Genomic DNA, 13,988 nt, shown 5'->3' with positions numbered 1-13,988 from the left:
CTCCCCCTGCTCCTGGGCATCCATGGTCAGACAGGGACTTATCTGAGGTCCCCTGTCCCCAGGAGGCCCCCGGTGCCTGAACCCCTCAAGTGTCTGCAGACGGTGCAAGGGCTGCCTGCCCGTCCACGGGACCCTGTGTCTGAGGGGCTGCCCTCCCCTGCTCTCCCCCTGAGCCTGGGTGCACCCCCATTCCCCGCCCCCCTCTCTCCTCTGCCTCTGCCTCTCCCCAGCTCCTCCTGTCTCCGGGTGCCACCCCCTCCCGCCCTCCCACAGCCCAGAGATGGGACCTGGCCTGGCCCTGGATCCTCCAATCAGCGCGGGGTCCCCTTCCGGGGTCACCAGGCCCCTCCTGGGGAGGTACCTGGTGGCGGGTCCTGGGACCTGGGCCAGGAGCTCCTGTTCCCACGCGCAGCCCCCTCCCTGCACCTTTTGTGTGAAATCCCTGCCTGGAGAGGCTGGGCAGGGACAGATGCTTGGCCCTTAGCAGCCTGTGGGGAGCAGAGGGCGCCCCTGGGGCAGGGCCTGCTGGGTCTTGGCTCTTGAGCGCCCCACGGGGCTATTCCAGGAACTGCAGCGTCACCAGGCTCCTGCCTTCTCAGAAGCCCCCAGACCCCTGCACGTCGCTGCAGCTGAGCCATGAATGGCCACAAACATGCCCCATTTGACGTCCACTCCACACCCTACACTGCTGCTGGGGAACCGGACTGTGTGACCTTCCAAGGACCCTCCATCTTCATAGGCCCTCAATCCTTGGGAGCCATGAATTCCATTGCGTTTTAGCCCCCTTGAGCCCAGACTTCTGAAGGTGACAGGTGATCCTGCACCGTCGGCTCCACTGGGAGGTGCCTCCGCACCAATATTTGGTTCGGTTTTATGATCGCACCAGGCAGTGCTCATGGCGTCCCCTGGCTCTGCACTCAGGACTCACTGATGGCTCTGTACTTGTAGCCCCCTCTGTGATTCTCCAAGGTCGGAGGCCGCAGAATACATACACCATCTCGAAGGGACAGTGTCCACTTTGGGAGACTATGACAGATCTGTGTAAGCGTCCACCATTTAAAAAAGACCGCCGCTCTGAAACAGGATGTTAATAATGGCGAAAATGATCCGTGAACATAGGGATGGGAGAAACTGTGTGTTTGTTGCATAGTTGCATTAAAATGGGGGCTTTGCCATCACCCGTTCACACATTCCTACACTGGGAACCCAGTGGACCCCGCTCAGCTCCTGCTCAGACAGCTCGGAACCCCGCCCACAGTGTGAGAACTGCATTTCCCAGAGCCGCTGGGATGTTGGCGGGAGAACATTTCCCAACCCCTGCACATGTCATCACAGGAGCACATTTCCTAGAGGCTGGGGCCAGGGCCACGAGCTGGCCTTGGCCCTAAGTGGGACCTGCTCACCCAGCTGACATCCCTGGCTTGAGGCTGGCTGCCCTGGGTCCTGGAGGAGGCCAAGAGGCGACCCCTGGAGAGGCACGGGTGTTCAGGGGTGCTTCCTACCCCTTCTGTGCAGCACCCCTAAGGTGTCAGACAAGGCACGGGTTCCCCCAATGGGTCCTATGAGCAGCTCAGCGCCCAGTGCTCCCCTATACTCTCTGTATGGGGGCGGCAGTTCCTCTCAGTGGCTCCACTTGGGGACGAGCTTGGGAGGGTACCCCAAAACCCAGAAGGAAGTGGAAGTTGGACCCCCATGGTCCGGCCCTTTTAGGGGGTTCCCTTGGGTAACGGGTGTGCTCCTTCCATCACCACCGCGGGGTGCAGATGCTATACCGCTCTGCAGGAGAGACCCCCAGGGCTTCCTGTTGCCTTTGTCCCTCGGGGATGTGCCCTTCAGGGCTCCCCCCCTGATGTTGGTGGGCACCGGGTGGCTTATGTAAAACCAGGAGGGAAAAAGACGACCACTTCCTCCCCATCCGCTTCTCCCTCCCGCGACCCAGGGTTACGGGGTTTTTGTCTCCCCTTGAAAAGAATTTCAGGAGTAGAGGAGCTGTGAAGTAAAACAGATTTTATTTGGAGTTTTTTTTTTTTTTTTTTTTTTTTTTTTTTTTTTAGTGAAACACCATGAGGCACAGTTGTAGACTTACAAACTTTCATGCTTGGGTTTCAGTCATACAATGATCGAGTACTCATCCCTCCACCAGTGTCCATTTTCCACCACCAAGGATCCCAGTAGCCCTCCCACCTCCACACCCCACCCCCCCACCCCGCCTCTGTGGCAGGGCATTCCCTTTTGCTCTCCCTTTCCTTTAGCGTGTTGTAGTTTGCAATAGAGGTTTTGAGTGGCCATCGTGTTCCGTCTGTAGTCTACTTTCAGCATGCATCTCGCATCCCGAGTGAGTCCTTATTTGGAGGTTTTTGAAGGGGAGAAGGGAGAGAGAGTGATGCTCCAGAGAGGCCTTCTCCAAGGACGAAGAGAGCCCTACACACATCCAGCATTAGACACGAAAGCCTGAAAGTCCCCATCTCAAGAGGGAAGATGCGGGCGACACACCCACTCTGGCGACACATGTGCTCGGCCACATGGGTGCAAGCAGCACCTGGGCTCGGGCAGCATATGCACCTTTCCTTTGCTCAAGGTGGCTTTTATAGGGTTTTTCCAACCTGCCCCCAGGTGGGGTTTCTACCTAGGTAAAAGCCCCTTGCTAAGGGGGTTGCTGAGGGGAGTAGGGATGGGAGTGGTGATGATCTTCTTTGAAATTCCTTTCCTGGCCTTTTGTTCCTGCTGGAGTCTCTGGGAGGGGGTCCAGCCCTCTCTGCTGGCCAGGTGAGAGTATTATCTGGTCTTAGCTCCTGTGTTCTGCAAGGTTGGCTTTCGAAACTTCAGGGCTGTTATTTCCCAGGAAATTTGCTGCCACTGCCTTGGGAGGGGTCTTCCCTCTCTGCCTGCCTGCATCACCCCTACCCCAAGTGAAGCCCCTGGCTGTGGAGCAGAGGCCAGCCCGCACTGGGCGAGCTCCCGCCATGCTCCGCCCCTGCCGCTGCTTCCCTTGGGGGTCCCCCTGGAGAGGCGGTGCTATCCGATCCCAGGTCCTGGTCTAGGGCCTGTTCACTGGGTGCCGGGGGTGGGGGTGGGGGGACATGAGCACTTGAGCCCGGACCGACCTGCCCTGCCCCCATGCACACGCTGCTATTTCTACTTCCCGTGCAGGGCACTTCTCTGCCCTGTGCTCCCTGAGACCCGAGATCATTGGCAGGATTCGGCCACTCATCCCTCCCACCCACCGCCCCTTGCCACTGCTGCTGACTTCACCCCAGGGGGTGGTTCTCACTCCTCCGCATGCATTTGCTGCACCTTTTTCCACCCCCCTGTGCCTCTCCCCAAGTGCCAGGAGTGGTCCCCATGCTGCTGTAGGACCCCCTCCACTGGCTGAGAAAAGGTCCCTCAGGGAGCTGCAGGGAGGGGCTGATTTCGGGTTGGAGGGGCGGTATAGATAGGCTGAAGCTGTGGGGGCAGCCGGAACCCTCATCTCTGTGGCTACTGGGCCTTAGTTTCCCCTGGGAAATCTGCGCAGTCACACATGCCTCCCGCTGAGAGGGTGGAGGGGGTGTCGATCAGTGTCAGGGCTCAGTGGGGGGTAGGGGGAGGTGGTCGGTCAGGGTAGGGCCCCAGCGGGTGCAGGGGCAGGGGGTAGGTCAGAGAGCACTCCTGGCAACGGTGCTGGGAATCACATCTATCGGCCTTGTGCAAGACAAGTGCCTTCCTTGCTGCATTATGGCTCCTACCTCATATTTCATGTTCCTTTATTTTGTTTTCATTTTATTTCATTTTAGTTTTCAATAATTTATTAAATTTCGGGGGGGGGGCTTTTTGGAGGGAGGGGCGTACCCAGTGGTGCTCAGAGATCACTCCTGGCTCTACACTCAGGGATCATTCATGGCGGTGCTGGGGGACCCTATGGGATGATCGAACACCTATATTATTACTCCAGCCCCTAATTAAATTTTGTTTTATTTTGTCTTTTATTTTAGAGGCGGACACTGAGCAACATCAGTGCCAGTGGCGATATCACTGTACTCTCCTGAACTTGTTTTGTTTGGGGCCACACCTAATAGTGCAGGGAATCACTCCTGGCAGGTTTGGGGGACCATATGTGATGCTGGAGATTGAACCCAGGTTGGCCACGTGCAAGGCAAATGCCCTATCTCTTGTACATTCTCTCTGGTTCTTATTTTCCTGATCGTGAAGTCATTTGAAGTGGATTTTTCAGGGGGGAGGAGAGGGTTGGGCAAAACCTAGCCATGTTCAGGGGCTCCATGCTGAGGGCTTACTCCTGGCTCTGTGCTCAGGGATTACTCTGGCGGGGCTTGAGGGACCCTATGGGATGCCATAGATGAAACTGTGGTCAACTGCAAGAAAGGCCCATGCCTTGCCTCCCTCCTTTTCCTTCCTTAAACAAGCTCATTGGCTCACACCCCTGTCCATCATATGTGGACATATGTGCATCATATAAGTTTTTGTCTGGTGTCCCTCTACTCTGAGAATTTCATAGTTGCTCGTTCATCAAGGTGGCATTATTAACCTATTTGCCTACCATACTGCTCCCTCCTCCAGCTCCCTGACCTTTGCAAGCACACCCCCTTACAAGTTTGGGGTGACCCACAAAAGACCATGTCACCCCTGAGGTATCTTAACTTGAATCTGATTCTATCAAGACGCAACTCAGAAATCCCCCCACCTCTTCTCTCTTCACCCTCTCTCTCCTTTAATATTCTTGGTGGCTGAGCAGATCACAAAGTGGGATGTGTGTGTGACCACAGACATGGTCGGAGACCTCTGGTCGTTCCTGATGATCTCTCTCTCTCTCTCTCTCTCTCTCTCTCTCTCTCTCTGTTTCCTTTATTGTTGTTGTTGTTTGTGGGCCACACTTGCACAGGGGTTACTCCTGGCTTTGCACTCAGGAATCATTCCTGACAGGCTCAAAGGACCATAAGGGATGCTGGGATTGAACCTGGGTGTGCTGCATGCAAGGCCAACACCCTGCTCTCAGTGCTATCTGGTCAGCCCCAGAATATTTACTTTTTCCACAAATGTAGTCTCAGCCAACAAGGATCATTGACTTTTCTTTCTTTCTTTCTTTCTTTCTTTTTCTTTCTTTCTTTCTCTTTCCCTCCCTTCCTCCTTTCCTGTCCTGTCCTGTCCTGTCCTGTCCTGTTTCCTTTGCAGGAGGTAAGAATAATTCTAAAACCGTAAAGGTATTTCTCTCTCAAGACTCATTTCAAGGACTGATCTGAGAAAAACTCAAAAGGGGTGAACCCTGGAACTTCGTTTCCAAAAAAACTTGCATTGACGAAGATGGATTAAGATCAAAATAAAGGTTAGCAAATAATTCCACCACCCAAGCAAAAATCCTTTCCATAGAAAGAAGCCACAAAGGTACTGAATTTGGCCCAAATATCAGCCTTGAACTCAGTCTCTGTTCACCAACGAAGGGTCACAAAGGTAAAAACCCTGTGCAGCCACAACGGCCAAGAAACCAAGCAAAATTCAGATTTGCTGAACTCACGCAGATTCAGGGTAGCAGAAAAAATGTGATCTGTGCCACGGATGTGACCAGACCTTCATGCATAACTCAACACTCCACAAGCACCAGAAAAACCACACTGGAGAGAAGTTATTTCCATGTAAAGAATGCTGTAAATAACTTTACCAGAGGGGCCAGAGCAATAGTATAGTGGGTAAGGCATTTGTCTTTCATGTGGCTCACCTGGGTTCTATCCCCAGCATTCCATATGGCCCCCTGAGCACCACCAGGAGTAATTTCTGAGTGCAGAGCCAGGAGTAACCCCTGAGCATCTCCAGGTGTGACCCAAAGAGAAAAAATAATCCACCAGAGTTCAGCACTGATCCAGCATCAAAGGTCTCATGCAGGGGAGAAATCCTCCATCTGTAGGTGCGTTGCTGCAAAGCCTTTAGCCACCAGACATCCCTTGGTAAGCACCTGAAAATGCACTCAGTGGTGAAATCCTACCGCTGGAAAGTGTCGGAATCCTGCAGCCTGCACTCAGGGCTCTTCATCCATCAGAAGATCTATGCAGCAGATATGCAGGTTCAGGACTAAATCTCCAGCCCCTTGGTGGCAGAGGACCTGGGCTGTCCCTCCCCAGGTCCCCACTCACCCAGGAGACTGACAGACACACCCACAATTTGCCTCCAGGTACCATCTTAGCGCACCAAAAGCCCTGGCCCAGAGACTCCCAATTGAATCCCAAAATGAATTAGTGCCATACAGAGATGTCTCTGGACCCCAACCATTTACAATCTAGAAATTAACTTTTTTTTTTGCTTTTTGGGTCACCTGGCGATGCACTGGGGTTACTCCTGGCTCTGCACTCAGGAATTACCCCTGGCGGTGCTCAGGGGACCATATGGGGTGCTGGGAATCGAACCCGGGTTGTCCATGTGCAAGGCAAACGCCCTACCCGCTGTGCTATTGCTCCAGCCCCTAGAAATTAACTTTTACAATTGCAGCCATGCGAGCTCTCATGATATATACAAAATAAGCAATGGAAAATAAATTATCTAGCGTCTGCCCATGGTAGGTAGGCTTGTATGGTGGTCTGTAGCATCTTGATTGATACCGTGCAGTCATGAGGCTCCTTTCCCGGGGGCACAGGGTCTGGAGGTGCCGAGAGTAGGGGCATCCCCGAAACCACCTGTGCGCCTGTCCTGAGTGCGAGAGGCGGATGAGGGGGAAATGAAGGCCAAGGTCTTTCAGGTGCACACCACATTCCCCAGTTCTCTCCGAGATCCGATTTGGAAATCTGTGGCGGGGGGGCCTTGGGGGGCTCCAGCATCTGCATTTTCGTTTAGTCCTCGTTGGACCACCTGCCTGCTGTAATTGGTTTGGGACATGCTCTCTGACCCAGCAGCTCTCTGGGGAAGTGCAGATGCAAACGCAAGACTGCGGAGTTCTCCCTTTCTCCTTTCCTTGGGGCTGGAAAGACTCAACAGTGGGTACGCACTTGCCTTGAACGCCTCTCACTTAGGCGCAATCCTTAGCACCACCAGGAATAAGTCCGAGTCACTCTGAACACAGAGCCAGGGGTGAGTCCTGAGCATGGAGCTAGCAGTGACCTCTATGAAGCACAGACACAGGTGTGACCCTTGAGCACCCCCACTGTAATCTCAGAGCACTGCCAGAAGTAACTCATTGGGCTGTTTTCACTCGCTCCCTCTTTTCACTTGCTTGACCCTGAAGTGTCCTTAAGTGTCGAGCTCAAACTTGGGGCCAGCCGCAGGCCAGGTCAGCAGGCACCTTTCCAGCTCGGCGCCAGTGACCCCACCCCCGGTCCCTCATGGGTCCTGTTGGCACAGAGTTTGGGTCACTTGGTCCTCATGGATTCATCAACAGGCACAAACAGGATCCAGGCATTTTTTTTCCATGGGTTTTTATTGAAATGGTTATATTAGCAAACCGCGCGCGTATAGGGGACACTATCGGCACATGGGCACATGCCGGGCCATTCCACTACTTACATCACCATTCGGACCCAAGACGCCCCGCGGCGACCCGGGACATCCCCAAGGCCTGAGGAGACTGACCAGACCAGTGCCCAGCTCCCATTGGACCCGTACGGAGGCGCTGGGGGCTGTCAAACAAGGACCCCCGCTCCAGCGACGGCGAGGCCAGACTCAAGTGCAGTTTCCCTTTCATTTTCAGGGAGAAAGCCAGTCCATGGCCCCACCTGGGGTCCCCCAGCCCATCCCCTGCCCACCCGCTACCTGGGCGACAGTTAGAAAAATAAGTCTCGCAGTGGAAACCCAGAGGGGCCGGCTGAGCCGCCTACTGACAAAGGGGTTCATCTCACCGGCTGAGCCACCACGGGGGGTACTGTCCCTACCAGAACCTCACAGGAAGCCAACGCAGGAGGTATCCCCCCACAGAACCCTGCCTTGGGCTTGCTCACTGCACCCCCACTCACACACTCACTTCCCAAGCCAGATCCAGGCCTCCGGCACTGGGCAAGGGTGCCCACCTCTCTTGGGCTGGGACACCCCAAGGTCCTGGGGTCATGAGGTGTGCAGGGGTCAGAGGAGGCAGCTGGCCGGGCTTGCTCCCGAGGAGCAGTTTCAGCACCCAGCACCCGGCAGGCAGGCGGTCCCCGGGAGCCAGACCCCTCTCACCCAAACTCTGCTTCGTCACAAACTTCTCAGCCGAGTACCACCCACTCACAAGTAAAAAAGCCCTTTAAGAAGATTAAAGATTACGAGGGAATGAGTATACTTGGACTGAGCTGCAGGGAAGGAGAGGAAGGAAGATCCTGAAAGTCAGTCAGAATTTGCTGGGTCAGAGTCGGATGAACTGCGTCCCCGGTGCCTGAGGCCTATTCCTGGCTCTGCTCTCAGGAGCGCCCTGTGGTGGTGCTCTGGGGACCATGTGACGTGCTGGGGTTTGAATTCGAGTTGGTGGGAGGCAAGGAAGCCCCCTCCCTCCAGTTCAACTTTTTCAGTCACGGGATTCGCTTTGTGTCCATTGGCTCGGGGAGAAGCAGCTCCTACAAGTCACCTGTAGCCTGGATAGGGGCCGTCTGTTGCCAGGGCAACCCCTGGGCCTCGTAGGCCCCTGAGAACCAGTCCAGACGGGGAAGGTCCTTCCCTGGCCACCCTAGAGGGGCGGATGCTGCCTTCACCCCGACTTCTCAGGGGTGACCTCAAGAGTCCCCGGATGCTGGGGATTGGATCTAGGCTCCTGCTGCTAAGCAACCTCAGGTCCGTTAAGGTCACGCCCAGCGGTGGTCGGGGCTACTTCCTGGCTCTGTATGCAGGGGCTACTCCTAGAGGGGCTGGGGGACCCTGTGTGGAGTGGAGGGGTCGCACTGCATTGGTCCAGTGCATCCCCTGGAGCTGCGTTTCCTGCCCAGGACACCCCTCCTCCACGTCAGAAACATTGGAGGTGACCCCGTGATACGGGGCCCTTTGGAACACAAACCCTCCGTACAGTTTTGGGGGCTGAGCCCAGCACGGCCGAGTAGACAGGACAGCTTTACCTTCTCAGGTGCTGGCAGAGGGCCTGGGCTTCGCCCACGGGGCCTCGGGGTCTTGGGGGCTCTGTGCCAAGCCAGCTTGTCACAGCTCTTGGGGATGTTCCACCACCAGGTCCCTGGGCTGAGGGGACCCGACCTCTGGACAGCCACAGTATGAGCAGCTGGGGCTCGAAGAAGTGGCGGGGGGAGCATAGGGGAGAGCGGTGGCAGGGATAGATCACGACCTCCCAGAGTTCCTGAGGCGCAGCACTGCCCCCCACCCCATCCTGCCTCATCAGATCTCAGCCTGATTCTCTCGATCCTTCTGGAATACGCTGGTACTTGAGGTGCTGGTGCTCGGTGCTCAGGAGCACCCCCTCCTGGCTGTGCTCCACAGCACCCCCTGGCGGTGCTCTGAGGCCCAGCTGCCATGTGGGGACTGACCACCCAGCGTCTCGGGAAAAGCAGCTGATGCCGGGCAGGCGCCTGACCTGCGCCACCTGGCCCCGGAGATCCCGTTTTTATTTAGGGGCCTGGAGCGAAAGCACAGCAGGTAGGGCGTTTGCCTTGCACGCGGCCGACTCGGGTGCGATTCCTCCGCCCCTCTTGGAGAGGCTGGCAAGCTACCGAGAGTATCTCGCCCGCACGGCAGAGCCTGGCAAGCTCCCCGTGGTGTATTCGATATGCCAGACACAGTAGCAACAAGTCTCACAACGGAGATGCTACTGGTGCCCGCTCCAGCAAATTGTTCATAACAATGGGAGGACAGTGCTACATACAATACTACACAGGTTTTAGGCCACAGCCATGAAGGCCCAAGCCAGAGCTTCTTGCGGGCGAAGCGCGTGGCCGTAGCGCTCTCTCCCTGCTCTATTCGGCCTCACCCCTACTGGCTTCCCACGAGGGCTCCCCTCAGCCCCACCAATACCCCCTGACTCGCTAACAGAGTCACTCTCCCGGGCTGCTCCCTCTCTGGGTCTCAGGGCCAGGGAGCACCAGCCTCTGGTACATGGGCTGCCCCAGGTGACACTCACTCCTGACTTTGGTGGCAGCGACTGTGACCCCCTGACCTCACATAACCCTGCCGACACCCTCCCTGTCCCGTTTCCTCCAGCAGAACCACCGCCTGTCAGAGGAGGGGGTCAAATTGAGAACTCATGGGCAAGGGGGCGAGGAGGGGGGTGTTAGGGAGGAAAGAACGTGCAAAATGTAGTGCCATGTTTCTCGGAAAACTCCTGGCCACCACACAACCACCGCACCCTCGTTTTAAAGCAATAATTCGAGTGAGGAGAGGTATAAAAGGTTTCCATGAGGGTCACATCCCACTTTTTTGCATAAATACTTCGCATAAACTCTGCCCCAATTGTCAACCGCAGTAACCATTTTGTTGTTGTTGTTGTTATTGGGGTTTGTTTGGTTTTTTTTTTTTGTTGTTGTTGTTCATTTGTTTGGTTGGTTGGTTTTTGGGTTACACTAGGTAGTGCTCAGGGGTTACTCCTGGCTCTGCACTCAGGAATTAACTCTGGCCGTGCTCGAGGGACTATATGGGATGTCAGGAATCGAACTCGGGTCAGCCACATGAGAGGCAAGCACCCTACCTGCTGTATTATATCTCCAGTCCCAGTAATCTATTTCTTTTTGTTGTTGTTTTGGAGTTACACTTGACGTACCGTGGGATCACTCCTGAGGGGGCTTAGGGGACCTATGAGGTGCCGGGGGTCAGACCCAGCTGAGCCACGTGCAAGGCCAGTGCATGCCTTTCCCACTATTTTCTCTGGTCCCAGAAGATGGAATTTTCTAGAAGCTGGGTTGTAGCATATATAGGGGTCACTGCCCTCGAAGGCACAGTACACTACTGTTTGGGGAAGTGCCTTGGGGAAGCCTCTCTGAGCCAGGTCTGGGGAGGGCTGTCACCCCTGTGGCACAGTTTGTGTTCCCCTGAGGCGGGCAGAAGCAGCAGTCTGTCCTCCCCGCCACCCGTGACCCCAGTGCTAGCCTCTGCAGAGCCAAGCCGGTTTCCTGGCCACCCACCAACACTCTCTCCTAACCAGGAACTGTAAGTCCCTTGGAAGGAAGGCTGGCAGGCAATTCTTCCCTTAAGAAGTTAAGTATGTTAATTATTATTTTTTTTGCTTTCAGGGACAGAGCAATAGTACAGAGGGGAAGGCACATGCCTTGCATGTGACTGACCTGGGTTCGATTCCAGGCATCCTATAGAGTTCCCTGATCCTCACCAGGAGTGATCCCTGAGCACAGAGCCAGGAGTAACCCCTGAGCATTGCTGGGTGTGGTCCCCCTCCCCAAACAATAAAATTAAATAAAGAAAAAAATCACATTCACTTCAGTCTTTTCTGTCAAATTAGAGGACCGAAGAAGGAAGAATTAAATAACTTGCATACAACTTTGTTGAGCCCTTGCCTTTAAGGGCAAAATTGAGAAATAAAAAGGAAACAAAAGCTGAGCATGCATCTTCTCAAAGACCAGGTGGCCAGCCCCCTCCACAGCACCATGGGCCCCTGCGCCCCAGGGTGGGGTGGGGGAGCTGTGTCAGGGTGGCTCACATTTGGTCTCTAAGTCAACAATGCCTGAAAGAGGATCTCCACCTTTTGGATCACCCGAAGAAAAGGATCGTCACGCATCACCACATTCACGGATGCTCAGAGCCCGCATGAATATAGCGCCGTGTCCTCACGTTGTGCCCAGCCAGAGCCTGCTCTGCTCCCCAAGCCTGCTGTGACAGCCCCCAGCCCCCCCACGCCTACCCCATCCTGCTGCCCAAGGACCCGCAGAGCAGCTGCTGCCAAGAGGTGGATGGATCTGGAGGCGGCTCCGTGCTACTTCTCAGCTCCCGAAGCCAGTGACCCCAGTGTCCACCCCAAATGCGACCAGTCTCCTCCTGAACAATCTCTATGTCCAGCTCAGTTCCTGGAAGGGAAAAGGCCCACCTGACGGGGGGTGGTGGGGGGCAGTGCTACGGGGGAGCCCCACGCGGGAAGGCCAGTAAGCATCTGATGACTTAACACATTCTGCAGTTTAAGCTTCTTGGGACCTGGGATTTAAACACCAAATACCTCTTTACTCCACGTCCGGCAAGGCGGCACAGCTGACTAGGACCTTTGGGGTGTCTGGGCAAGGGAAGGCTCTGAGGTGCCCAAATTCAGGCTCAGGAGCCAGGACAGGAAGCAGAGACCCCCATGGACGGGTATGTGGAACAGCACCCCCCAGCCAAGCCAGAAGCCCCAACCTGACCCTCGGAACCAAGTTTGATGAAACAGTTTATCAAAAATATTTTTATAGTACAAAGACTATTAAAAAAAAATGGAGGGGGAAGCAATCTCAAATTAAAACCTAGGGAAGGCGGAAGAAAAAGTGCCGACCTACTGCAGGGGGCTCCTGCTCCGATGCTGTCCCCACAGGCGGGTGGACGGGCCCAGCACTCCTACTGCTGGGGGGCGCGGGGGAGGCATCCATCGCAGGGGCGAGGCAGCACCCTACCTCGCGGATGACCAGGGGTCTCTGAGGTTTCTCTGTCCTGGGTCAGGAAGGTAAGGCGGGGCATCAGTGAGTGGGGGGGCCACGGTCAGGGTGGGGATGTGGCCAGTCAGGAAACAAACAGGGTGGCCAAGAGGAGATGGGCAGGCAGAGACCAGAAGCGAGTGCGGTCGTGGTTACTGGTCGGGTGGGTCAGTCATGGGGGGGTGGCCATGGCCAGGAGGCAGGGAGGGGTCACTGGCTGAGCAGGTGGACTCTGGTCAGGAAGACAGGGCGGAGCCAAGCCCGAGGGGAAGACGGGGCTGGACCAGTCGGGAGGGCGGGAGAGGGTACAGCTGCGGGCTTCAGTAGGTGGTGATGGTGCAGGAGACGGGGCAGGGCTCGCCAGGGGCTGGTGGGAGACCAGGAAGGCGGGTGAAGCTGCAGACAGGGCGGGGCCGCCATCAGGGGGACAGGGCAGCGCCACAAAAGGATGGGGCGAGGCCACACAGAGCAAGATGGGATGAGGCCAGGAAAATCAGGGCCTGAGGCCAGTCAGAGAGGTTGGGGTCACGGGGAAGGTGGGGTAAGGTGAGTGAGGGGGGCCCCCTGGTCATCGAGCGGGGCGAGGCAGCGACAGGGGGCTGACAAACGGTTCGAAAGGTCAGTGGGGCCCAGGGCAGGGGCGGGGCTACCACCCCCTGCCAGGCTTTGGCCACGGCCAGGGAGGTTCGGGCAGAGGCCCAAGGGCCTTTCCCTGGGCATGGGCTGGACAGGGACGTGTGACCTGGGGTCACCAGGGCCAGAACCAAGCGAAGGCAGTGGGGCCCTGTCGGTCGGTCCCAGGAACCCGCCATCAGCCTGACACACGTGGGGGAAGCATGAGAGCATGAGGGTCCTCGACTCCCATGGGCGGGGGAGACCTGCCAGCTGGGCTTCGTGCTTTCTCAAGAGGGGCCGCCAGGCAGGGGAGGTGGGGTGGCCTGCGCAGGCCCAGGAGTGGGGGTCAGTCTGGGGGCTCGGCACGGCACATGCCCCTTATCGCTGGGAAAAGCTCACGGCATCATTCTGGTCTGACCACTGGCCGCTCCCCAACTCCCCCCGCATGACAGCACCCGGAGACAGCCGGGCTCTCCTTGGGCACCCCGAGGTCCCAGCTCAATGCTTGTCTCTCGCAAGTCTAGAGGGAGTCACAGCAGCACCTCTCACCTCATCCGTGCCGGGTGGGGGTGCGGTGCAGGAGGGCAGAGCTCGCCAGGCGGGGTCCTGTTCATCCAGCCCAGCACACCCCTCCCATGCGGGCCACTGGGCAGCCGTGTCAGGAGCGGCATTGGGGGGTCCCCTCGCTCCAGGACCTTACGGGCAGGGCCTGGAGCAGGTGTAGAAACCAAGGGATCAGCCTGCATGGGCAGCAAGTTCAGGACCAGCACCACCTGCCGGCACCTCAGCGCACTACAAGTTGGGGACACAGAAGGTCTTCCAGCACCCCAGGGGGTGGGTGGGAGGGTACACACAAGGACCTGTGGTCAATCCTAGTGAGGTTTGCAAACT

This window comes from Sorex fumeus, unplaced genomic scaffold, assembly GCF_029834395.1.
Source record: "Sorex fumeus unplaced genomic scaffold, SorFum_2.1 ptg000029l, whole genome shotgun sequence".
In the NCBI taxonomy this organism is placed as follows: Eukaryota; Metazoa; Chordata; class Mammalia; order Eulipotyphla; family Soricidae; genus Sorex; species Sorex fumeus.
This window is presented reverse-complemented; position numbering follows the sequence as displayed.